The following is a 27,598-nucleotide window of genomic DNA, read 5'->3' as shown; positions in this document are numbered from 1 at the left end:
CCAGATATTCTTTCCATGAACCATGCTTCCTATGACAGTATGTTCGGCATAAACGGTTCAATTCCTTCATCGTTCGTTCTGCTGGGTTAGAAGCTGGCCTATACCTGGAAATGGCAATTTGCTCTATTCTGTGCTCATTTAGCATCTCTGTCCACTCCTTTGACCTAAATTGTGACCCATTATCACTCAAAATTCGCTTAGGAATACACACCTTTTGGAAATAGTCTTTCTCAAAATGGTTAATGATGGCTCTACTAGTGGCCTTCTTCAATGGGTAGAATTTTATGTACTTGGAAACCAGTTCTTCCACTACTAAGATTTGTGTGTAATTCCCTCGTGAGGCAGGAAGTGGCCCAAAGAGATCCACTGCAACTATGTCCTTAATTGCTGTTGGTACAATTGGATGCATAAATCCTTTGTGCTGTACTGTAGTCGTTTTAGATTTTTGACAGGTGTCACATGTACTCAGGATCTTACGTATACGCCTTCCCATGTTGTTGAATGCACAATCTAACTTCAACTTTTCCAGACACTTCTTCGGTCCATAATGCGCATTACTATAGTGTGTATACCAAATTAATTGTTCTACCACATGCTCAGGCACACAGAGTTTCCAGTTCTCCTCACTCTCCTTGTTTCTTTTATAAAGTATCCCATTATGAATATAATAAAATGTGCGAATCCTTTCCTCTCCTGCACACCTGTATTTGTTTTTAATTGTCTTTAATTTCTCGTCCACGTTCTGTTCCCTGCGCACATTCTTTAGGAGCTTCCTTATGAATTCTTCATACTGTACTCCTTTCATCAGATTAATTCTAACTCCTTCTCCTTCTGGCCTATCCACCAACATTCTTCTCGAGTCAGCTGGTAATCTTGATAAAGCATCAGGTATTATATGTGTTGCTCCTGGTTCATAAATTATCTCGAAGTCATAGTCTTGTAATGCCAGGGCCCATCGCGTTAGTCTGCTATGCCTCAACTTGCTTGTGGTCAGAAATGTAAGGGCCTTATGGTCAGTCACTACTTTCACATGCCTCCCGGCCAAATAATACCGGAAACGCTTAAACCCCCACACAATTGCCAATGCCTCCCTTTCAGTAATCGAATATTTCCTCTCCCAAGCATTTAAACTTCTGCTACTGAACGCTATTGTTCTTACACTCTCACCATTTCCGCTCCTCTCCATTTGGTACCAATGTATTCCTAGTCCATAGTCAGAGCTGTCTGCTCCTAAATAAAAATCCTTGGAAAAATCCGGGTGGTACAATATGTCTGCACTATATAGTGCTTCCTTGATATTCTCAAACTCGGTTTGGCACTCTGCACTCCAATGCCACGGCATCCTCGCCTTGGTCAATTCTCTCACACTCGGGGCATTAAGTACAGATCCTTTGACAAATTTTCTATAAAACTCACAAACCCCAAAGAATGCTCGCAACTGTTTCTTACTATGGGGGGTCGGAAAATCTCTAATAGCCTCCATTTTACTAGGATCAGGATAGATACCCTCCTCGGATATTATATGGCCCAGGAATTTTATCTTTGATTTGCCAAATTCCGACTTGTCCAGGTTTACAGTTACCCCTGCGATTTCAAAAGCTGCCAAGATTGCATCCAATCTATTCAAATGTTCTTCCCATGATTCGCTTGCTATCAAGAGGTCATCCACGTAGACGGTGACCTTTTTAAGTAACTCCTCGCCTAGTATCTTATCCATCGCTCTTATGAATTCAGACACTGACACATTAAGCCCAAATGGCGGGACTCTGTGGCCAATGGTATTTGCCAGTAACCAGCAGTTAAGTCGATACTACTAAGCACCTTTGCTCCTCGGAATTTTTGAATCAGTTCTTCTATAGTCTCAGGTTTGTCTCGCTCCGGTTCGATGATTTTGTTCACTGTTCATACATCTAAAACTATCCTCACCTTTCCATCCTTCTTATCAACAACAAATAGGGGGTTGTTATATTGACTGTTGGCCCTTTCTATAACACCAAGGTCCATCATCCTCTGTATCTCTTCATCTACTGCTCCTCGTTTCGCCTGGGGAATGGAGTACTGTTTTATATTGAACGGTTTATGGTTCTTTATTTTTAGCTTACACTCCACCCCTTTCATGATACCTGGCCGTTGAGAAAATACCTTACAACGCCTGTATAATACTGTGGCTAATTGCCTCTTAGTCCCCTCATCTAGGTGTGTCATCTCCTCCAACTTTTTACTGATCTTATCCTCTTTATGTCTATCCTCTCGTGCTAATCCCTCAAGGTATATCAACACTTCTTCTCCTAGTTCCTTTTCCCCGTATCCCATGGTGGGTTCCTCTTCATGACACAAATTTATCCTTCTGAATTCCTCCTCTTCTTCGATTGCACTCCCCTCAGCAAACTTTAATCTCTTCTCTTCTCCCTTTCTTCCTTTGACCTAGACAGTACCTTCATCAAAACTCACTACTACATCAACTTCATTCAACCAATCTATCCCTAAAATAATTGATGTGTTCAATCCAGCTACCACCAAAAATGTTGCTTCGTATTCTTCTCCCTCTATCTCGAAGGTAATCAACACTTGTTCTTTAATAGGTTTACTCTTTGCACCCAGTGCGTTCACAATTCTCACTCCACTCACCGGGAAACTAGGCAAGCTAATATCTGCTTTTAGTATCTGTTCATATAACCTTTTGGATAGTGCACATGCTTCACTTCCTGTATCGACTAATGCCTCGATATTCAGTCCACATAGCTTGATCCCTATCATGGGTAGCATGGGTTCCTTGGGAATCCCACTTCTTTCCTCCAGTAGATCTTCTCTCAGATCTCCACCATTGTCGTGTCTTAATAGGTTTACTCTGGTCCTGGTAGCTCTCACTCCTGACCGGACCTCATCTGGAGTGTCATTCAGTTTTCCGGTCTCTCCGCCTCTTCTATATGCATTGTGTCATTCATTCATTCATTCATAGGTTTACTCTGGTCCTGGTAGCTCTCACTCCTGACCGGACCTCATCTGGAGTGTCATTCAGTTTTCCGGTCTCTCCGCCTCTTCTATATGCATTGTGTCATTCATTCGCCTATCCCATCCTCTCTCATGATCTCTTGGTTCTTCACTCCTTCTCCAGTCATTTCTCCATTGCCGTTCACCACCATGGTTCCTGTACCTATGGCCACCACCGCTTCCTCTATAATTAGACGAATTACCAAAATGATTCCTTGGGTCATTACTTCCCCCTCGGTTTTGATCATTAGCTTGATTGTGTTCTTGTGATCGAACAGATTCCAATTGTTCCAGTATTTCCATCAAGGCCTCCCTATCTTTAATTAGGCTCCAGGATACAGTTTCTTGCATTCTCCGGCTCATTCTTCTTTTTATCGCTGATATCATTACGTCATCACTCAGGGGTTGTTCCAAGGTCTCGTTCAATTCCCACAAATGTTCGGCAAACTCTCTCAACGTTCCTCTCCATGTACTAAGTGACTTGCGGTGGAGTAGGTCCTCAATTGCTGCACACTGATGACTTTTGGACCAGTATTTCTTCAAGAATTCCTCTTCAAACTGATCATAAGTAGTAGTCCCTTCTTTCTTCCTGACTCCCCAAGTGAAGGCCTCACCTTCCATTCTATCTATTGCAAATTGAATCTTGTCTGAGTCTTTAAGATGTGCTGGGAAAACTCCTTTTAACCATTTCATAAATATCATTGGGTGCAACCCTCCTTTTGGTCTAAATTTCTGCCCTGTATTATTTTGGACGTACCGATTATCACTGCTCATCAAGGTAACGACTTTACCTTCCCCAACAGTTAAAGTGGCATTGCTAATTCGTTTATCAATTTCTTCTGTCTTGCTCTCCAATTGCTGCATTCCCTGTTGTAATTGCCTGACTTCCATTGCAACCCTCTTGTTATCCTCTTCTTGTTGCACGGCTATAGCATTTCTCAAATTGACAGCCAGTTGGTTTTGCCTATCTCCTATCCCCTTAACCGCATCATTGCATTGTTTCTGCATCTGTGTCACCTCGGCGATTCGATGATTGCAATTTGTTTCCACTTCGTTGATTCTTTCTCCCAATTCGGCTTTCGTTTTTGTCAACCTTCCTTCCATCTTCTCCACGTCTCCCTGGACTTGGTCTATGCTCTTCTGTAGCTTCCTCTCTCTCTCGTCGATGTCCATCTTCAGTCATTCTTGTAACTCCTGCATTTCCTTCTTCAGATTACATTCCATCTTCATTTGCGATGTTTTGATCTCTTGTAAACCTTTCTCTAATGATGCGTTAGTTTCTTGTAAACCCTTTAGTGATTCTCTTGTTTCTTGTGAACCCTTCTCTAATGATGCATTACTTTCTTGTAAACCCTTTAGTGATTCGTTAGTCTTCTTTATCAAGTCTACCAACATCGACCACCTATCGGCTTCCTCTGAAACTGGCCTAGCTCTCGTCGTTTGTCCCGGTGTCTCGGGATAATTAGTTGAATGTGCTGATGGGCTTCCTAATGACAATCCATAATCACTGATTCCTGAATCATCTCTGTCTTCCTGTCCTAACCCTTTCCTTTCAACTATTGTCTCACAAACCTGCTTATCTTCAGTAGACATGTTTGGTTTATTTTTAATGCACAGGCAAGTAATACAAATTAATCTCTACCAACCCAAAACACTCCTAATTACCATGAAACTAACCAAACAGTACCTGCAGTATCTTCAGTTAATCCCAAATTGATACAATATGCATGAGTACCGAACATAACAACCCTCAAAACCTAATAATTTCAAATAACAATTTCCGCATACACAGTTTATATAAAATGTTCTAAATAAGATAAATCACACCACTCATAAAATCTATAAATGTAAAATCTCCAAAAACAATGAGCATATCTGTATAATTACCATTTAGACAATGCAGTATGCATAAATAAGTATGCTATATTTCAGAGTATGTTTCGCAAACTTTTCGGAAATTACTGTAATTGGGCACTTTTCCTAATGTGAAACTCAATTTACAAATGCTTATTTACCGCGAAGACTGCACATTACAATTTAATGTTATGTCAACCAGTCGTCTTCACTCACCAACTGACGTTACCACGAGTCGCGATGTTTTGACGTGTGAAGTGGGCGTGGCACTGTACTGCCGCTGGAGCTGCGTGAAGTCGCTCTGAAGATCTGCGGCGAGTCGTCGTAGTTCTCCGTCGGCCGCTCCATGGCGCTGCAGGCGGGTGTAGTTTGTAGTTCGGCCGCTAGATGCCGGGTCGGCGCTCGGTGTCTCGAAGTCGTGCTGCGGCGGGACGTCGTAGTTCTCAGCCGGCCGCTCTGTGGCGCTGCAGGCGGGCGTAGTTTGTAGTTCGGCCGCTAGATGCCGGGTCGGCGCTCGGTGTATTGCGTCTGTGCTTGAACTACTCCCTGCACAGGTAGTTGGGATGACGTGTGAAATCACCTCGCGGATCGAAGCTCTTTGGCGCAACTGCTACAGGGGTCTGTGTGACGTCACTCAATAATTGCGTCGCCACAACACATTGTCGTCCGCAATACAGTTTATGGGTCCACACGAAGCTGTCGGATTTTCACTATTCAAAAAGCAATTCCAGTCACAATATTACGATTAAACACTTCTGTAAAAGCTTTAGTGCCAAATTCTTAGTTCGTTTTGCCATATTAATGTTCACACGTGTCTTTCTTTAGTGTTCACTTTTCACAGTTTTTTCGCGCGGAATTACGCATTTGCACATTACAACACAGTTTATTGACACTATTATTCTTATCTAATATGGCAAGGAAAAAGTTTAGTCACAATCGTAAGATATTATTACTTCGTATTGTTCAAAAATGCACTGATTTTTGTCGCGATTCCAAAGTTTATGCTCTGTCTCGATCCAAAATTGGAAAAATATTTTCTCGCGTTAAGCAAGATAAAACTACCTATTGTTCTTTACGATTCGTCCGAAAAATGCACTAGTCCTTTCACGGTAAGCCAAGGGTGTAACACTCCGATTTTATGTATCCCGCTAGATCGGGATCTGATAGCAGCCCAAATAATAATTAATTAATGTGACGGTGTACCTAATGGGGCTGGCAATCGGAATGGACTGCTGCGGAGTTGTTACATTCCATTTTGCCCTTCTCAAATGCTGTAATAGTGAAATGTCTGGTAACAAGTAGAACAGCAACACAGCTTCACTAATCAAGGACCTATATTCGTTTCAAAAATACAAAAAAGGAGACAGCCACTGCCTTCGTCATACATGTTTAATTAAGACTAATCTCAGCACAGGCTTCTTCGTTATTCATAATCGTCACACGTTAAATACAATCACTGCAATCCAACACTGCAATCAAATGGCTCTGAGCACTATGGGACTCAACTGCTGTGGTCATCAGTCCCCTAGAACTTAGAACTACTTAAACCTAACTAACCTAAGGACATCACACACAGCCATGCCCGAGGCAGGATTCGAACCTGCGACCGTAGCAGTCGCACGGTTCCGGACTGCGCGCCTAGAACCGCGAGACCACCGCGGCCGGCCGCAATCCAAATGATGCCGGCGCGGTAGACGCGAAATCACAAATATCGGCACAGAAATATCACTGATCACTCTCGTAACTGTACTTCTTCAATTTCCCGTATTATTCTAACACTAAGGGGTTAAACCGCGGCGATGGCCACTCCCTTTGTCGGTAAGCCTTGCATTACCGCAACAGGCCTCCACACGGCTCGGCCCGCAACCCGGAACTGACTTCAACTCTACACTCGTTCTCGCAACCCGATACTATCGATTGTTTGTCCTATCGACCTGTGCCGAGTGCAAACTTACAGTAAGGGCCTACGGACCCCTTACAACTTCGATCCTGATGAAGAACGTTCTATTGAGTACAAGGTAACAACAATAACAATATTTTTTTCTTAATGTTTGTACATGTAAACTATACTTGCATCAAAAATAATTGCTTTCTTGCTTTGGCTGCATAAAAGCGTAGAAGTTAAGCGATCAACTAATTACTCATAAAACGTAATTTACGTTATGTAAGAATACGATATACACAGTGGACTACTGAATTATTTGCGGTTCTAATTATGTGCAAAACAAACAAAAAGAATAATCATCAGCTACTAGTTTCTCTCTTACTCTTTATGTTTCTTTCCGATTATGTTTCTTTCTGATTGACCTACAAAACCCAACAGGGCGTACAGTTCAGAAACCATTAACTAAAAGTGTAAGGTTGGCCAACCCAGTCTCTATAGAGCACTTCTGATAAGGCTTAAAAAATGTTAATTGGGGAGAGGTATACAATGAGCCAAATGCCAATGATAAATGCAACATATTTCTTGATATCTCTTTTTGAACACTGTTGCCCCAGGAAAATTACTAAATGTAATATCAAACAGTTTTCATAGAAGCCTTGGATTACTACAGGTGTTAAAGTGTCTTCAGAAGGTAAAAGAAAATTGTATAAGGCAGCAAGAATTAGTTAAGACCCAGAAATAAGTTTACACTATAAAAATTATCATAACGTACTGAGAGAAGTTGTCAAAAAAAAAACGTATATCAGAGAAGAAATTAACAACCCGGGAAATAACATTAAATCAGTATGGAATGTTGTGACTTCTGAAATTTTCCCGGCGTATTTCTTCTTCTAATAATTTCCGGGTATGCAGCCGGATCCCGTCGACATTCTGCCACGATATTTCGGCCCAGAGACGTCCGGCCATCATCAGGTGAGTACACAACTACTGAAGAGCCCAGATGCAGTCGCGGTATTTATGCCGATTCTCGCGACTGCACCTGGGCTCTTCAGTAGTTGTGTACTCACCTGATGATGGCCGGACGTCTCTGGGCCGAAATATCGTGGCAGAATGTCGACGGGATCCGGCTGCATACCCGGAAATTATTAGAAGAAGTATGGAATGTTGTTAGAAGAGAGACAGGAAAAGTAACCACTGGGGTAGGTAGTATTACTATTAAAGAGAGTGAGACCATCTTACTCAACAGTATCCAAGTAGCTAATGTATTTAAGAACCATTTCTTAAGTGTATCTGAAAAAAACTGGTGAGAATAGTTCACAAGAAAAAGCCAAGCAGTACATGGAAGAGTCAGTTTTGAAAAATCCTAGTCAGTTTAATTTTCATCTAACAAACTCTTGTGAAATAAGGAAAATCATTAAATCTTTGAAAAATAAATGTTATGTTGCAGTAGATGCCCAACAGCCTTGTCGCAGTGGTAACACCGGTTCCCGTCAGATCACCGAAGTTAAGTGCTGTCGGGCTGGGCTAGCACTCGGATGGGTGACAATCCGGTCTGCCGAGCGCTGTTGGCAAGTGGGGTCCACTCAGCCCTAATGAGGCAAACTCAGGATAGCGAAGTAGCGGCTCTTAAGTTTAGTCTGAGTAGACGACATCTCTAAAAAGATATTAAAACAATCTGGAGCAGGTACAGCTGATGTTCTGAGTCACATCTGTAATGCATCACTAACTAAATGTATTTTCCCAGGCAGGTTAAAATATGCTATTGTCAAGCCTCTCTACAAAAAAAGGGGACACGACAATGTCAATAATTAGCAGGCAGTATCCTTGCTTACAGCATTTTCAAATATCGTCGAGAAACGAATGTCCAAAAAAATGGTTCAAATGGCTCTGAGTACTGTGGGACTTAACTTCTGACGTCATCAGTCCCCTAGAATTTAGAACTACTTAAACCTAACTAATCTAAGGACAGCACACACATCCATGCCCGAGGCAGGATTCGAACCTGCGACCGTAGCGGTCGCGCGGTTCCAGACTGCAGCGCCTAGAACCGCTCGGCCACTCCGGCCGGCAAAAGAATGTACACAAGAGTGGTTAGCCATCTCAACAGTAATGTAATACTTAGTAAATCACAGTTTGGGTTTCAAAAATTCTGATCCACAGAGACAGTAATATACAATTTCATTGCCAACATAATAGGGTTTTAAAGAGTAAAATGCCACCAACAGGAATTTCTTATGACTTATCCAAAGCATTTGATTGTGTCAACCATGACATTACGTTACAGAAATTACAATTCTATGGTATAAATGGTACAGCATATGAGCGGTTTAAGTCATATCTGCAGAACAGGAAGCAATAAATTTCTTTATATGGTTTAAGTGATTTAAGGAAGTTTCTCACTTCAGTTAACTGGGGTGAAATTACATTTAGTTTTCCACAGTGTTCGAACATAGGTCCCCTTATGTTCTCGATATATGTGATGACGTCCTTTCTTATCTGAAACAAGAAGCTAAACTGACACTGTTTGCTGATGATACAGACATCATAATAAATTAAGTAGAAGAAACTGCAGTAGAAAATTATACAAATAATGTCTTTGCAAAATTATTGATTGGTTGTCTGCGAATGGGCTTGCTCTGAAATTTGAAAAAACGCAGTACGTCCAATTTTCTGTTGCAATAAATAAATATAACACATCAACAGAAATCAGTAGCAAAGGTAGAGCATACTAAGATTTTGGGTGTACATACAGATGAGAATCTTAACTGGAAAATTAATATTTTGGATCTCCTTAAGCGACTAGGTTCAGTAACTTTTGCAATTAGAATAACTGCTGATTTTGAGGATACAGAAATTAGCAAACTAACATGTTTTGCATAGTTTTACTCTCTGATGTCATACAGAATAATATTTTAGGGTAACTCAACACTTAGGCAAAAAGTATTCACTGCTCAAAAGAAAGTAGTTAGAATAATATATGGGGGTCATAGTCGTACATCTTATAGGCATCTGTTTAAAAGGTTAGGAATTCTTAAAACAATCTCACAGTACATTTACTCAGTAATAAAATTTGTTCTCAACAACATGGACCAGTTTAAAAACAAAAGTGACATTTATGATTATAATACCAGAAGAGAGAAAGACTTACACTATCCTCTACTTAACCTATCTCTGCCACAGAAAGGGGGTAAAAAATGCTGCTGTAAAACCTTTAGATGAATTACCAGATGAAATATTTTAATATTTCGCGAAGGAACTTGCCCCCCTTCTTGCAGCGGTGTATCGTAGGTCTCTAGAAGATCGTAACGTTCCAAAGGATTGGAAAAGGGCACAGGTCATCCCCGTTTTCAAGAAGGGACGTCGAACAGATTTGCAGAACTATAGACCTATATCTCTAACGTCGATCAGTTGTAGAATTTATGTTCGAGTATAATGACTTTTCTGGAGACTAGAAATCTACGCTGTAGGAATCAGCATGGGTTTCGAAAAAGACGGTCGTGTGAAATCCAGCTCGCGCTATTCGTCCACGAGACTCAGAGGGCCATAGACACGGGTTCACAGGTAGATGCCGTGTTTCTTGACTTCCGCAAGGCGTTCGATACAGTTCCCCACAGTCGTTTAATGAACAAAGTAAGAGCATATGGACTATCAGACCAATTGTGTGATTGGATTGAGGAGTTCCTAGATAACAGGACGCAGCATGTCATTCTCAATGGAGAGAAGTCTTCCGAAGTAAGATTGATTTCAGGTATGCCGCAGGGGAGTGTCATAGGACCGTTGCTATTCGCAATATACATAAATGACCTTGTGGATGACATCGGAAGTTCACTGAGGCTTTTTGCAGATGATGCTGTGTTGTATCGAGAGGTTGTAAAAATGGAAAATTGTACTGAAATGCAGGAGGATCTGCAACGAATTGACGCATGGTGCAGGGAATGGCAATTGAATCTCAATGTAGACAAGTGTAATGTGCTGCGAATACATAGAAAGATAGATCCCTTATCATTTAGCTACAAAGTAGCAGGTCAGCAACTGGGAAGCAGTTAATTCCATAAATTATCTGGGAGTACGCATTAGAAGTGATATAAAATGGAATGATTATATAAAGTTGATCGTCGGTAAAGCAGAAGCCAGACTGAGATTCATTGGAAGAATCCTAAGGAAATGCAATCCGAAAACAAAGGAAGTAGGTTACAGTACGCTTGTTCGCCCACTGCTTGAATACTGCTCAGCAGTGTGGGATCCGTACCTGATAGGGTTGGTAGAAGAGATAGAGAAGATCCAACGGAGAGCAGCGCGCTTCGTTACGGGATCATTTAGTAATCGCGAAAGCGTTACGGAGATGATAGATAAACTCCAGTGGAATACTCTGCAAGAGAGACGCTCAGTAGCTCGGTACGGGCTTTTGTTGAAGTTTCGAGAACATACCTTCACCGAAGAGTCAAGCAGTATATTGCTTCCTCCTACGTATATCTCGCGAAGAGACCATGAGGATAAAATCAGAGAGACTTGGAGCCCACACAGAAGCATACCGACAATCCTTCTTTCCACGAACAATACGAGACTGGAATAGAAGGGAGTACCGATAGAGGTACTCAAGGTACCCTCCGCCACACACCGTCAGGTGGCTTGCGGAGTATGGATGTAGATGTAGATGTACATGTAAATAAAATGACTGATAGACACTAGTAATACTTTCAAAAATAAATTGAAATCATATCTCCTTGCCAACTCCTTCTATACCATAGATGAATTCTTGAACAGGAATAAATAAATCTATATACATAATATATGTATTTTTTGCCATTTAAGGGAATGGGGTAGGTAAAAAATTTAAGCTTAAAAAACAAAACAAAAAAAGACCCTTGATTCATGTGTGCGTTTTTTATGCACTTGGCACGTTCCTCATCATAACGATTACCGTGAGATTGAACAATGGAACACGTAACTAACTATCTAACTTCCATACCAATGCTACCGTTAATACTACCATTTACTGCGTCACTTATGTTGTGTACCAAAACTACCGAACCCTACTTTTGGTAGAGGGCAACTCTATCACCAGTCAGGCAGCAGTAGCCGGCCGAGACACAAGCAGCAACAGGGAAGTAACCGTTTTTGTGACATTTTACGAGTTCCTATATAGTTTATTCTGTGTGCTTTGGAAGGGTTTAGTTTCTTGAACTTCTACGTGTTAATTCAATAATTACTAGACACAGTTCTCGAGTTTTCGTTTGTGTCAGAAAGTAAACCGATTTAGTGACGTATTACAAGTTCCTAATCAGGAGCGAATTATTAAGTCTCAACTTAGTGCTTTGATAGTTTAGTTTCTGAAACTCTGCGTATTAATCTAATTTATTAGACACAGTTCTTGCGTTTTCGTCAGTGCCTATAGTAGAGTTCCATAGCACATGTCGATAGTCCTTTGTTTGTCTGTGTAGTGTAGTTTTCCAGTAATAGTCTTTAGTATGAATAGGGACTGTGTTTGCTGCGTGCGGATGCGAGCCGAGTTGATGAGATTTCGCTCTCAGCTCCAGACTGTGATGATTTCGGTCACGTAGCTGGAGGCTACAATGAATGGGCGTCACTGTTCTGGGCCGGCCGTGGGGATCCAACGACTCACGAGTCCACCGGTCAGTCCACACCGGTGGACAGCCCGCTCGCACTGAGGTTGACTGCTCACCGGTGGTCGACTGGCAGGTCCAAAAGGGGGCGTGGCAGTCGACGAAAGACTTCCCAAGGGGCCGCACTTAAGGCCTCTCCGGTTAGTCTGAGAAAAAGGTGTGGCTGACACTGTCCCTCAGCCAGATGCAGTCGCTTGTCCTGTTTCGGAAAAATTGTCTCAAACTGCAAGATCCGGGCAGTCACAAAGAGTGGGATTATTGGTAGCTGGGAGCTCTAATGTTGGTGCGTTATGGGGCCCCTTAGGGACTGGAAGAAAGCCGGTGCGCACTCCGTGTGCATATCGGGTGGAGTCATTCCAGACGTGGAACGGGTCCTTCCCGATGCCATGAAGAGCACAGGGTGCAGCCAACTGCAGGTGGTGACTCACAATGATGTACCAACTCGGTACCAATGGCGTGTGTAGCTTTGGATCGGAAGAGATTCTCTATGGTTTCGAGCGGCTGTCAGAAGCGGTAAAGGCCGTCAGTCTTGCTAGCGAGATGAAAGCAGAGCTCACCATTTCCAGCATAGTCGACAGGGCCGATTGTGTACCTCTGGTACAGAGCCGAGTGGGGGATCTGAATCAGAGGCTCAGACTGTTCTACGACTGTGTAAGCTGCAGATTCCTCAACTTGCGTCAAAGGGTGGTTGGGTTTCGGGTTCCGCTAAATAGGTCAGGAATCCATTACAAGCAGCAGGCGGCTACACGGGAAGCACTGTGTGGCGTGGATTGGGAGGTTTCTTAGGTTAGAGGATCTTGGGGAAACACAAAAAGGGCTTCAGTTTCAAAAGGTGCAAGTCGTACACAGGAAGAACGTAGATCTAGGAACCGTCGGTATAACAGTTGTAAACTTTCACAGCTTTGTTGGGAAAATACCAAAGCCCCAAGCGCTAATAGAAAGCACTGATTCTCAGATCGTTATAGGCACTGCAAGCTGGCTAAAGCCGGAGATAAATTCCACCGAAATTTTTGCGAAGGACCTAACGGTGTTCAGAAAGGAGAGGCTAAGCACACTTGGCGGTGGCGTGTTTGTTGCCGTTAGAAGTAGTTTATTTGGTAGAGAAACTGAAGCAGGTAGTTCAGATGAGTTAGTATGGGTATTAGTCATTCTTGCCAACCGGCATAAAACAATAATTAGATCCTTTTACCGATCTCTCAACTCAGGTGATGCAATTTCTGAAAGGCTCAAAGGGAACTTGAGACTAATTTCAAACACGTTAGTGATGACTGCGATTTACCCTAGATATGTTGGCGAAGATACATGTTTAAATCCGGAGGTACGCATAACACTAAATCCGAAATTGTGCTAAACGCATTCTCCGAAAATGTATTTGAGCAATCAGTTCATGAGCCCATCCGAATAGTAAACGATTGTGAAAAGACACTTGACTTCTTACAAAGAAATAATCCCGAACTAATAACGAGCATCAGAACGGATATAGGGGTTAGTGAACACAGGGTTTTCGTAGGGAGACTGAATACCGTAATTCCCAAATCCTCCACAAATAAACGAAAACTATACCTTTTCAAAAAGGAGATCAAAATTCGCTTGATGCCTTCCTGAAAGACAATTTCCACTCCTTGCAAATTAACAGTGTAAGCTTAGACCAGATGTGGCCTGAATTCAAGGAAATAGTACTGACAGCAATTGAGAGATTTATAGCAAACTAGGTTAGCGCCCGCTGCTTCGCTCGCACAGACTGTGTGGCCTGCAGAGATTTTTTTGTTTTTGTTTAATCAAATTTTGCAACTGCTTCTAAGTTAATTAAGGCCACTTAAGAATGGTTTTTCCGAATGTACTTCTGACCATAAAGCGATTCTGGTAGTTGGAGTCCAAAGTTCTTTTGCGTTCTTGTGGAAATATTTCCATTGCAACTTTCACCCTCTAACAAATATTTCTTTTATCTAATGGAGAAGTGAAGAACCAAATTTCATAAATTTAGCTTTAAATTTACTTTAATATTACGAAATATTTTCTTAAAAATTTTAATCTTCTGTTGCACTCCCTTAGGAACAGAATTTCCAGAAACATTGAAACACGATTTTTTTTAAAATTTCTAACTAAGAATTCAAATACCAATTGTCATAGATGTAGTTTTAAAATCTTTTAGTAGTTCTTTAATAATTATCTATTTCCAAAAAAACTATCACCCACTATTTCACCCTCATAGGGTTAAATTTCCAAAAATTCTTTATTATTCTTTATTATTATTCTTTATTATTGACCGAGAAACCAATTACTAGTTTTCGAAGGTCTAGCTTCAAACCTACCTTAATAGCGACATACTTTCAAAAAACCTTTCATCTCCTTTTTCACCCCATTAGGAGTAGAATTTCGGGCAATCTCTTCTTAAAGGAAGCCTACATTATAAGATCCACACTTTCTCCAAATTCCAAGTTTCTATCCTCAGCGGTTAGGGCTGGGCGATTATGAGTCAGTCAGTCAGTCGGAACATTGCCTTTTATATACAGAGACAAATAAATTAACAAACTACGGAGCCGATCCCCCTTGGTACAAAAAACGCGTTATAACACTGTTGCAGAATCAACGAAGCGTGCCAAATTTGAAAGAACGCAAAATCTCCAAGATTGGCGATCTTTTACAGAAGCTCGAAATTTAGCGCGGACTTCAATGCGAGACAATTATAATAGTTTCTACAACGAAAAGCTGTCTCGAAATCTGGCAGCAAATCCAAAGAGAATCTGGCTGTATGTAAAATACGCTAGCGGCGAGACGCAATCAATACCTTCTCTGTTCGATGGCAATGGAAATTCTATCGATGACAATGCTACTACAAAAAAGTTACTAAACACAGTCTTCCGAAATTCCTTCACCAAAGAAGACGAAGTAAATATTCCAGAATCAGAATCAAGAACAGCTGTCAACATGAGTAACTTAGAAGTATATATACCGGAGAAGTGAAGCAGCTTAAATCACTTAATGAAATGAAGTCTTCCGGTGCAGGTTGTGTACCAATCACATTCCTTTCAGAGCGTGCTGATGCGATAGCTCCATACTTAAAATCATATACAACCGCTCGCTCTACGAAAGATCAGTACCCAATGACTAGAAAGTTGCACAGGATATTTCAACATTCAAGAAAGGCAATAGTAGTTTCCCACTAAATTGTAGGCACATATCATTAACATCAATGAGCAGCAGGATTCTGTAACGTAACGTATATTGTATTCGAACATTATGAATTATCTCGAAGAGAACGGTGTATTGACACACAGTCAACACGGATTTAGAAAACATCGTTTTGTGAAACACAACTAGCTCTTTGCTCACACGAGTGTTGAGTGCCATTGACAAGGGATTTCAAATTGATTCCGTATTCCTACATTTCGAGAAGGCTTTTGATACTGTGCCTCACAAGTGGTTGGTTGGTAGTTTGTTTGGGGGAGGTCATAGGTCCCATCGGATTAGAGAAGGAAGTCGGCCGTGCCCTTTCAAAGGAACCATCCCGGCATTCGTCTGAAGCGCTTTATGGAAATCACGGAAAACCTAAATCAGGATGGGCGAATGCTGGTTTAAACCGTCGTCCTCCCCAGTTCGAGACCAGTGTGCTAATCGCTGCGCCACCTCGCTCGGTACTCACAATAACTGCTTGCTTATGGAATATCCTCTCAGTTACTTAATTGGATTCGTGATTTCCTGTCAGAGAGGCCACAGTTCGTAGTAATTAACGGAAAGTCATCGAGTAAAGCAGAAGTGATTTCTGGTGTTTCCCAAGGTAGTGTTATAGGCCCTCTGCCTTCTTTACCGATATAAACGATTTAGAAGACAATCTGAGCAGCAGTCTTGGATTGTTCGCAGACGACACTGTTGTTTATCGTCTAGAAAAGTCATCAGAAGATGAAAACAAATTGCAAAACGATGCGGACGAGATGTCTGTATGGGGCGAAAATTGGCAATTGACATTAAATAATGAAAGTGTGAGGTCATCCACATGAGTGCTAAAAGGAATCCGTTAAACTTCGGTTACACAATAAATCAGTCAAATCTTAAGGCCGTAAATTCAACTAAATAGCTAGGAATTACAATTACGAACAACTTAAACTGAAAAGAACTAGTAGAACATGTTTTGGGGAAGGCGAACCAAAGATTGCGATTTATTGCCAGAATACTTAGAAGTTGCAATAGATCTACTAAACTATTAAAGAGACTGTCTACCCAACGCTTGTCCATCCTCTTTTGGAGTACCGCTGCGCTGTGTGGGATCCATACCAGCGCATCGAGAAAGTTCAAAGAAGAGCAGCACGCTTTGTATTATCGAGAAATGGGGGAGAGTGTGACGGACATAAAACAGAATTTGATCTTCCAGTAATTTTCAGGTTTGCAGCCGGATCCCATCAACATTCTGTCACGACGTTTCGGCCCAGAGACGTCCGGCCATACTCAGGTGAGTAGACGAAGTACTAAAGAGACCTGATGCAGTCATGATATTTATAGCTAGAAGAAGAAATGCGCCGGGAAAATTTCAGAAGTCACATCAAATACCTGTATGGGGAGGAGATGGTTCAGGATATCCACAGACTGGATAAATTACGTGACGAAAGAGCCAGGTTGCTGTGCTCACTTAATTTCTTATTGAGATGTAGAGACAATAATTTGATTCTAATGTTTGCTAGAGTTGTTCACTTTATTAATAGTGTTGCTGCAAATAAGATTAAGCGCAGAGCAAGTATGGTCTTGGTTAGAGAACGAATCCGTTTTACACGCCGAGAGTTAGAGGTGAATTCCAAGGATTTATTTTATTTACATCTGAAGACTGCGGCAAGATGCTCCTCCCTTAGTTGAGATTGGATTGATGGTGTAACTTGGGCCAGGGCGGACTGGGCTCACAGGGATAGTGCAAATAGATAAAGTACGAAGTTTAATCTTCTCGCAACACGTCAACCGCAAGAAGCCCCTTCTGGACAATCCGTTGTGAATCTCACGGAGAAATGATGCGACGATGTCAGTGCTTGCGAAAGGTTTAAACTTTGCTCCTACACCTTCTTCACCTCCTTTAATGGAGTTCATCAGTTCTATTGAGCAGGCTATTAGGCCTCTTTCCGTGGATTCTACAAACGAAGTTCGACGGTAATCGTGTCGTACCTTGCTGAAATGTGCGCCGCAACGAAGTAACATCTCTCCAGCGGAAATAGCTGCTCTTCGCAACCTCCTTGAAGGAACTGGTACGGTCATACTGCCTGATGATAAGGGCAATGCTACGGTTCTTTTGACAAGGGAAGCCTACAACGAGAAGATTTATAGTCAACTAAGTGATTCTATATACCGCAAAATCGATAAGGACCCAACAAGCCGTATATCCAAAAAAACTGCTACTCTTTTGAACAGTTGTTCTTTACCTGAACAAGTTATCAAGAGCCTGACGCCACACAATGCTGTTTCACCTAGAATGTATGGGCTGCCCAAGATTCACAACGATGGTGTTCCACTTGGATTGATAGTAAGTAATATTGGTGCTTCTACTTATTCTACTGCAAAAGATCTGGCCTCCTTACTCAAGCCGTATGTGAGTAACTCCAAAGATTTTATCAATCGTTTGAAGACTGTTAAGCTGAGCAGCTCGGATTTACTAGTTAGCTTTGATGTGGTCTCACTTTTTACCAAAGTGCCTTTATTTGACTCGCTACATCTTATTGGTAACTTGTTCAGTAATGATTTGACGGCTTTGTTTGTACATACTGTCTCCTCAAGTTATTTTTTATTTAATAACGAATTTTTTGAACAAATTGATGGTGTCGCCATGGGAACTCCATTGTCCCCTGTGGTGGCCAATCTTTTTATGGTTTAAACTTGAGTCTGCCGTCTTAAAGCCTACGGTTTTCTGGCGTTACGTAGATCATACTTTCGTTGTATGGCCTCATGGTAAACAACTGGAAAAATTCCTTGGTCATTTAAACTCTTTACATGAGAACATCAAGTTTACTATGGAGATTGAGAAAGATGAGACTTTACCCTTTCTAGACGTGTTAGTATGCCGTAAGAATGATGGGTCTTTGGGACATTTGTTGTACAGAAAACCCACACATACAGGTCTATTTCTACAGGCGTCCAGCTGCCATCACCCCGCACATACCGCTTGAATTCAAATACCTTAATTCATCGGGCGAATGTAATATCGGATGCTGATAGTCTTCACGAAGAATTCGTTAATCTGGAGAGGGTTATTAAAGAGAATGGCTGTACTTCACGTCAAATACGGAAGGCCGTGCACAATTATAATAACAAGAAGCAACGCTCTGAGGAGACTGATGACGACTATAAATGATCTGCGTTCCTTCCATATGCCGGGAACGTGTCTTCTAAAATAGGCAGATTGCTTAGGTAGAATAATATTAATGTCATCTTCCGTCTACCAGGAAAGAGCTGGGTCTTAGTCGGATCCGTTAAAGATGATTCACAATTGAGGAAGGCGGGTGTTTATAAAATTCCCTGTGAGTGTGGCTCTGCATGTATAGGTCAGACGACACGAACGGTCCAGGAACGCTGTGTAGAACACGAAAGACACACCCGTCTGCAGCAACCTTTAAAATCAGTAGTAGTAGAACATTCCATATTCATGGGAAATTCAACGGAATACAATAATACCAAAATTTTAGCACCGGTGTCCAGCTTCTGGGACTCTGTAATTAAAAAAACCTTGGAAACACGTCTTGCTGATAATTTAATGAATCGTGATAACGGCTTTCAGCTGGATAAAAATTGGAATCCAATTATTTAAATTAAGCGATCACAACAGAATCGACATGCTTAGTCGATACTCAGCGATTAGATTGTTCTTACTTCTCCACTGAAGGCAGGACGCACAACTTGGCTACCTCGCACATGACACCTCCTAATGCATGCCCCGTAAACCGCCAGTACGATTCGCATGCGCGGAATTCGCTATAAATATCATGACTACATGAGGTCTCTTCAGTACTTCGTCTACTCACCTGAGAATGGCCGGACGTCTCTGGGCCGAAATATCGTGGCAGAATAATGATGGGATCCGACTGCAAACCCGAAAATTACTGGAAGATCAAATTCTGTTTCATGTCCGTTACATTCTCCCCCATTTCTCGATAGTACAAAGCGTGCTGCTCTTCTTTGAATTTTCTCGATGTACTGGTATGGATCTCATACAGCGCAGCAGTACTCCAAAAAAGGATGGACGAGCTAGGGTAGACAGTCTCTTTAATAGTTTAGTAGATCTATTGCATCTTCTAAGTATTCTGGCAATAAATCGCAATCTTTGGTTCGCCTTCCCCAAAACATGTTCTACTAGTTCTTTTCAATTTAAGTTGTTCGTAATTGTAATTCCTAGCTATTTAGCTGAATTTACGGTCTTAAGATTTGACTGATTTATTGTGTAACCGAAGTTTAACGGATTCCTTTTAGCACTCACGTGGATGACCTCACACTTTCATTATTTAATGTCAATTGCCAATTTTCGCCCCATACAGACATTTCGTCTGAATCGTTTTGCAATTTGTTTTCATCTTCTGATGACTTTTTTAGATGATAAACAACAGCGTCGTCTGCGAACAATCCTAGACGGCTGCTCAAATTGTCTTCTAAATCGTTTATATCGGTAAGGAACGGCAGAGGGCCTATAACACTACCTTGGGGAACACCAGAAATCACTTCTGTTTTACTCGATGACTTTCCGTTAATTACTACGAACTGTGGCCTCTCTGACAGGAAATCACGAATCCAATTACGTAACTGAGAGGATATTCCACAAGCAAGCAGTTATTGTGAGTACCGAGCGAGGTGGCGCAGCGATTAGCACATTGGTCTCGCATTCGGGAGGACGACGGTTTAAACCCGCATTCGCCCATCCTGATTTAGGTTTTCCGTGATTTCCCTAAAGCGCTTCAGACGAATGCCAGGATGATTCCTTTGAAAGGGCACGGCCGACTTCCTTCCCCATCCCTCCCTAATCTGATGGGACCTATGACCTCGCTGTTTGGTCTCCTCTCCCAAACAAACCACTAACCAACCGCTTGTGAGGTACAGTATCAAAAGCCTTCTCAAAATCTAGAAACATCGTGGCAGAATGTTGATTGGATCTGGCTGCAAACTCGAAAATTACTGGAAGAATAAATACGCCGGTAAAATTTCAGAAGTCACAACAGTATTTGTTTTTGTGAGTTATCACTTTTGCATGGCTGATCCGAAAGAGCAGCAAATATGTATACAGCTTTGATTGAAATTTTTGGAGACAACGCTTTATGTTAGCAACAGACATACGACTGGCACAAGGGTTTGAAAAACGGGCGAACAGCTATTGACAACGACGACCGTTCTGATCAGTCATCAACTGTCATCATACGAGGAAATTCTCACACAGTGAGGGATCTAATTCTGCAAGAGCGTAAATACTCCTTCCAAGATGACAGCGACACTTTATTAGTAAGTTTTTAGATGTAAGCGCATTCTTTTAGAAGAATTGAGCTTCAGAAGTTTTTTTCACCTCTGTTTCAAGATGATCAGAAGCAACATCTTGGGAATGTCTTGAGAGCCTGAATAACTGCTTCAAGACTAACCATATTTTCTTTCAAATGCAGCCGCTGATGACAAAAGTTGGGTTTATGGCTACGATGATTATGAAATAAGCAGCAATAGTCGCAATAGGAGAGTCCTTCATTCCCTTGTGGGAAGAGAGAGAGAGAGAGAGAGAGAGAGAGAGAGAGAGAGAGAGTGAGACAGTGAAAGAGAGAGAGAAAGAGAGAGAGAGAGAGAAACCTTAAGTCAAGAGTAGCTTCAAGTCCTTTGTATTTTTTTTATTTTTGTCATATTAACAAAATTGTTCATAAAGAGTTCGGTTCGTCCCTCCTCATCAAATGGTCAATAAAGAATTCTGTAAGACATTTGAGGAAGAACAAGAACATGACGCGGAAACGTCCACATGACTCGTCGTACGAACGACTAGAAACTCAATCATCAAAATCCACGATCATGTAGGGCTACACCATTCAAGAATGTTTGGCTACAACAAACGCCTTTGTCATCAGACTTAGCTCCATGTGGCTTCTTCCTCTTCCCAAAGATGAAATTTGAGATGTAGGGGCGAAGATTTGATACAGTGGAGGAGATTTAAAAGGAATCACCGAGCTTACTAAACACCTTAACGAAGACAGTCTTCCATGATGCATTTCAAAAGTGGCAGAAATTTTGGAATCCGTGTCACGCTCTAAAAAAGAAGTACTTCTTAATTAATCTTAATTAATCTTAATTAACGTATTATACTTTTATCTCGCGTTCATTTAAGCAGTTCTACCAACTAAGGGTTTGACACCTCAATGGTAGCTCTCGTCTTCCACGATAGACCTTTATGGTTGCCTCTGTACCACGGCAGACCTTGTCTGTTCCCTATGTTCCTTGTAAAATACTTTTCCATAGCATGAGGTGAACGTTTTAGCGGCCTTGTTGTGAAGGAGCAGGATTGGAGATGACGATGAGGTGGGTATGTCGCTTACAGTCGTTCTAGTCCTGATCGAAGTACTTCTTACAGTATTTCTGTGCTGCAGGGTGGTCCAGACCGATATCTCCATGTCTAAACTTGGCTGAACTTAGATGCAATGGAACACACTAATAGTAAACTACAATATTTTAGATTGTAACGAGGGTTGCCGCGAACCACATATTTGCAGGCGTGATTGGGTGTCCTGCATGATCTGTTATAAAGGAAATTGAGAAAGAGTAGAGTTTAATGCCCTTCCGATAACTAGGTCACTAGAGACGGAGCAGATGCTTGGATAACGGACGGATGGGGAAGGGAATCGGCCATGCCCTATGCAGGAGAACCATCTCGACAATTGTCTGGAGCGATATAGGGAAACCACGGAAAACCTGAATCTGGATGGCCAGACGAAGATTTGAACCGTTATCCTTCGGAAAGCGAGTCCATTGTGCTAACCACTGCTTCGTATAGCTCCGTTAGCCTGTTACAGGATGTCGCGTGGTCGGCGGCACGTTCTTTTGTGATACTGTACTCAATTCGTCCAAATAGCGTTGTTGTCTAAATTTTTATTTTAGTGGCTCAGTGGCTCGATGGTGAAGTGACAGACTATGGATCCAGAGATCAAGGGTTCGATCTCCAGTCAGTTCTAATATTTTTATCTGTCAGATGGTTCAAATGGCTCTGAGCACTATGGGACTTAACTTCTGAGGTCATCAGACCCCTAGAACTTAGAACTACTTAAACCTAACTAACCTAAGGACATCACACACATCCATGCCCGAGGCAGGATTCGAACCTGCGACAGTAGCGGTCGCGCGGTTCCAGACGGTAGCGCCTCTAACCGCTCGGCCACCTCGGCCGGCTTTATCTGTCAATTATCACTGCTTTTATCTCTGGCAATGCTTGTCGATGTGAAAAACGCCGAATTTAATCGTTGTTTGGAGACCACGTTAAACTATAATTCCTCCTATAAGTGGCTGGGTAAGTCATTTCGAAAGTCGGAGGAATGCACTGGCATACCACCTTCAACCAGTCCATACCTAATAAAGCAAAGCCGTGTTAATGACAACTTCATCTTACTCTTTCTTTACGGTACTCTCAAAGGTAGAAACCGGATGAGACGCCCCACTGTACAGTCAACATTTCACCGAAGCCAGAGAACCGGATCGGGAAAAAATGTTATCGCGATAAGCGTGTGACGCGAGTGTGAAGTTATGTGGTGCCCATTGTGTTGTAAGTGCATATGACACCTGTAATACCATCCCTCAGTAGTAGGCTGCACAAATGTTTGTGACAGTCTCGTGAATTTTCTGAAAGTAAATCCCAGATTTTATGCACAAGCACCTCCTACAGTAGTCGTGGCCACTGCCAAATCCTGCAACATAATTGCCTGACCAAAAAAAAAAAAAATAAGCACGCAGTAGGGGAGGAGGAAACAAAGTGCTGCTTCGCGGATTGAGAGCGTCTGTGATTTTATTACAGTTATTACAAAATTGAATCAAATTTATAAAGAACTTGGCTGTATGACTCACTTATCCGTAGTGCATTGCACCTCTCTGACCTTGATACATGCTCTGATTGTCAGGGTATCATAAAGCCGTTGTATCCGATCATGAGGCAAGTTAGCCCACAACTGATGTAACTGACCCTAGATACCCTGGACACTTCCACTGGGATGTTGTTGACGTCCGAGCTGGTTCCACACATGTTCTTTCGGCGACTGATCCTGGAATCTTACTGGCCACTGGAACTACCTCAACATAACGCAGATAATATTGACAGAGACGCGACTTACTTGTGGACGAGAATTGTCCTATTGAGAAATGGCACCACGATACTGTCGCATGAGAGGTAACACATGAGGACCCAGGATGTCCGTGCCCTACCTTTGTGCTGCCAGAATTTCCGCAATCACTACCAGCTGTGACCGTGAGTCATACCCTATGGATCGCCACTCCACGCTCCCGGGAGTAACACCACTGTACTCTCCAAAATATTAGAAGAATGGGACCTCTCACCAGGTCGCCGCCATCCACGTTGAAGATGGTCATCTGGGGTAGTGCAGAACAGCGGTGCAGTGCTAAGTACAACGTAATGTCATTCATTAGCAGTCCATGCTTCCCGATGACGACACCACTGCACACTCAGCCATTCGTGTTGTGGTGTTAACGGCAGCCCACATACGGGACGGTAATTCCCTTGTCCTGCAGCTGTTAGTCTCCGGCAAATGTATTGGCATGACACAGAATGTTGCAGTGAGTGTGTTACTTATTCTAGAATGACAGACGCAGATGTGCAGTGTTTCGATGTGCTTGTTGTACAATATGGCTATCTTCCCTCGTGGTGGTCACAGGAACTTTTATGCCAAAGCGGAACGTGGTGTTTCCTCGGACCTTTTATTCGTTATATTCTACGCTCTACAGGATTCTATAAGTGACCATTGCACATGGTGACAATTACTGAACTATATGAAATAAAATCATCATAACTTCTGAAAGGTTTGCGTTAGAACGTTGAAAATGCACAGTTGACCGCGGGGCATGATGCAAATTAGTATGGTTTGGTTTTCTTTGGTTTGATTTAGCGACGAAGCCCACTTTCATTTGGATGAGTTCGTCAATAAGTAAAATTGGCGCATTGGTGGATGAGAATCCGCATTTTGCTACTGAGAAGTCTGGTGACCCTCAACGGGTGACTGTGTGGTGTGCAATGTCCAGTCATGGGATAATCGGTACGATATTCCTTTATAGCACGGTGACTACCGAATGATACGTGAAGGTTTTGGAACATGATTTCATCCCCTTTATCCAAAGTGACCCTAATTTCGACAAGATGTGGTTCATGCAAGACGGGGCTCGATCGCGTCGAAGCAGGAGAGTGTTTGATGTCCTGGAGGAGCACTCCGGGGACCGATTTTCTGGCTCTGGGGTACCCAGAGGTCACTGACACGGGCCTCGATTGGCCTCCATATTCTCCCGAACTGAACACATGCGACTCCCTTTGGTGGGGCTACATTAAAGACAAGGTGTACAGCAATAACCCCAAAATCAATGCTGAACTGAAAACAGCCATTGAGGAGGTCATCGACAGCATCGATGTTCCGACGCTTGAGCGGGTAATTCAGAATTTCGCTATTCGTCTGCGCCACATCAGCGCCAAGAATGGCAGGCATACCGAACATGTCATAACCTAAATCCGAATATCTGTAGTGACGTTTATATGTTGAATAAAGTGTGTGCACGCTGTAGTTTGAAACTAATTTAAGTTTTTTTTCGTGTAGTTCAATAACTATTACCCTGTATAGACGAAGAGTAATAATTACGTCAGATTAAATCCAGAGACACTGCTTTGACCGAGCGAGGTGGCGCAGTGGTTAGACACTGGACTCGCATTCGGAAGGACGACGGTTCAATCCCGCGTCCGGCCATCCTGATTTAGGTTTTCCGTGATTTCCCTAAATCACTCCAGGCAAATGCCGGGATGGTTCCTCTGAAAGGGCACGGCCGACTTCCTTCCCCATCCTTCCCTAATCCGATGAGACCGATGACCAAGCTGTCTGGTCTTCCCCAAACCAACCAACCAACCAACACTGCTTTGGATTATGCTGTATATGCACGGAAATCCGGAATTGTGGTGTCACCTTATTCGACACTTTTTGCAGAAGGGAGGGTTTTAAATCTTTAGCGTTCATTCTTGCGTGAATGAAAATGAAAAATTCATGATAAATTACAACTGTTGACCAGAACGATAACTAAGCTTCAATCTGTTAGAAGGCAATAAAGTATATAAAGTATTTGGAAACTTAACAAGAAAGGAATGGTGTAAGCTGTGTTTGATGGTATTGTTCAAGGATCACTGGCAGCACATATCTTGTGCGCTTGAGAAACTAGAACAGATTATTCAGGACTGAGCAATAATTTGGCTAACGATTTCTCCTATAGCAAAAACAAGGTCTTAATCACCGCATCACTCCGCTTGTTAGTAGCTGGACATTCACTGTAGAAACTCTCATAATGATAAATATGATAAATATCTGAAACGTATCGACGATTACATTAGGCTTCCATGTTATGCTTTTTTTTTTTAACAAAACAAGGGGTGCGGGCAATATTATCGAATATGGAATTGATTTGAGCACGTTATAACACACTGCCTGACAATAAAAGTGAAGCCTCTAGAAGACATGGTCGAATGTCAGTGTACTTCGTACACGTAAACAGCATTGGTGGGTATGTAAATGATTTAGAGCTGCAATCCTTTGTAGGACGCCCACCAGAGTGCATTTGTATTTTTCGTGTTTAGTGTTGTTACCACGCCTGTTAGGTATTATAAAGGGCGTGAACAAAGTCACTTGGAGAATGAGATTTTCACTCTGCAGCGGGGTGTGCGCTGATATGAAACTTCCTGGCAGATTAAAACTTTGTGCCGGACCGAGACTCGAACTCGGGACCTTGCCTTTCGCGGGCAAGGGCTCTACCAACTGAGAAACCCAAGCACGACTCACATGCCGTCCTCACAGCTTTACTTCCGTCAGTGCCTCGCCTCCTACCTTCCAAACTTTAAAGAAGCTCTCCTGCGAAACCTTGCAGAACTAGCACTCCTGAAAGAAAGGATATTGCGGAGACATGGCTTAGCCACAGCCTGGGGAATGTTTCCAGAATGAGATTTTCACTCTGCAGCGGAGTGTGCGATGATATGAAACTTCCTGGCAGATTAAAACTGTGTGCCGGACCGAGACTCGGACTCGGGAGCTTGCCTTTCGCGTGCAAGTGCTCTACCACCTGAGCTATCCAAGCACGACTCACGCTCCGTCCTCACAGCTTTACAAGGTTTCGCAGGAGAGCTTCTGTAAAGTTTGGAAGGTAGGAGGCGAGGTACTGGCGGAAGTAAAGCTGTGAGGAGGGGGCGTGAGTCGTGCTTGGGTAGCTCAGTTGGAAGAGCACTTTACCGCGAAAGGCAAGGTCCCGAGTTCGAGTCTCGGTCCGGCACACAGTTTTAATCTGCCAGGAAGTTTCAACAGAGTCACTTGTCGAGTGATCACTGAAGGACGAACAGATGCCGCATATTCCTGTGAGACAACGTTGGTAGCGTCTGAAATGGTTTGAAAGGGGCCTCACTGCGTATCTCCTTTGGTCAGCAAGTCGATTCGTGAAATATCCAGATGTGTGGGGCAGTCGGACGTGACTGTGGCGTCCTGTTGGACAGCTTGCGAACGTGAGGGCAGGCGTACTCTCCATCAAGGTTCTGGTTGATCACGTCTGACCACCACAAGGGAGGATCACCGTGCTGTACACCAAGCACATCGTAACCTAACAGATGAATTCGCAACAGCGAATAATGACTACCATCAGCTGTAGAATGGAATGACGACACTGAAAATTTGTGCCGGACCGGGATTCGAACTCTGGTTTCCCGCTTATCGCGAGCGGTCGCCTTGCCATTTGGCTACCCGTGCACGACTCACGGCCGGACCCAAACATCCATATGTTGTCAACCACGGCCTACGACCTGACTCGCACATCTATTATGTGTACTCCCGTACAGATCAGACGTTGTGCTTTGAAAGTCGCATGCCCGGTATCGGCAGATAAATACGGTATTGCAGTGCCTGTGTTACTGTGACGACGACGCACTGCGGCGACCACAGCCGTTACTAAACACAACAGATGAATTCGCAATTGCGAATAAATGACTATCATCAGCTGTAGAATGGAATGACGACAATGGAAGCGTGGGTCT

The sequence above is a fragment of the Schistocerca nitens genome, chromosome 1 (genome assembly GCF_023898315.1).
Source record: "Schistocerca nitens isolate TAMUIC-IGC-003100 chromosome 1, iqSchNite1.1, whole genome shotgun sequence".
Lineage (NCBI taxonomy): Eukaryota > Metazoa > Arthropoda > Insecta > Orthoptera > Acrididae > Schistocerca > Schistocerca nitens.
Note: the sequence above shows the minus strand (reverse complement) of the source record.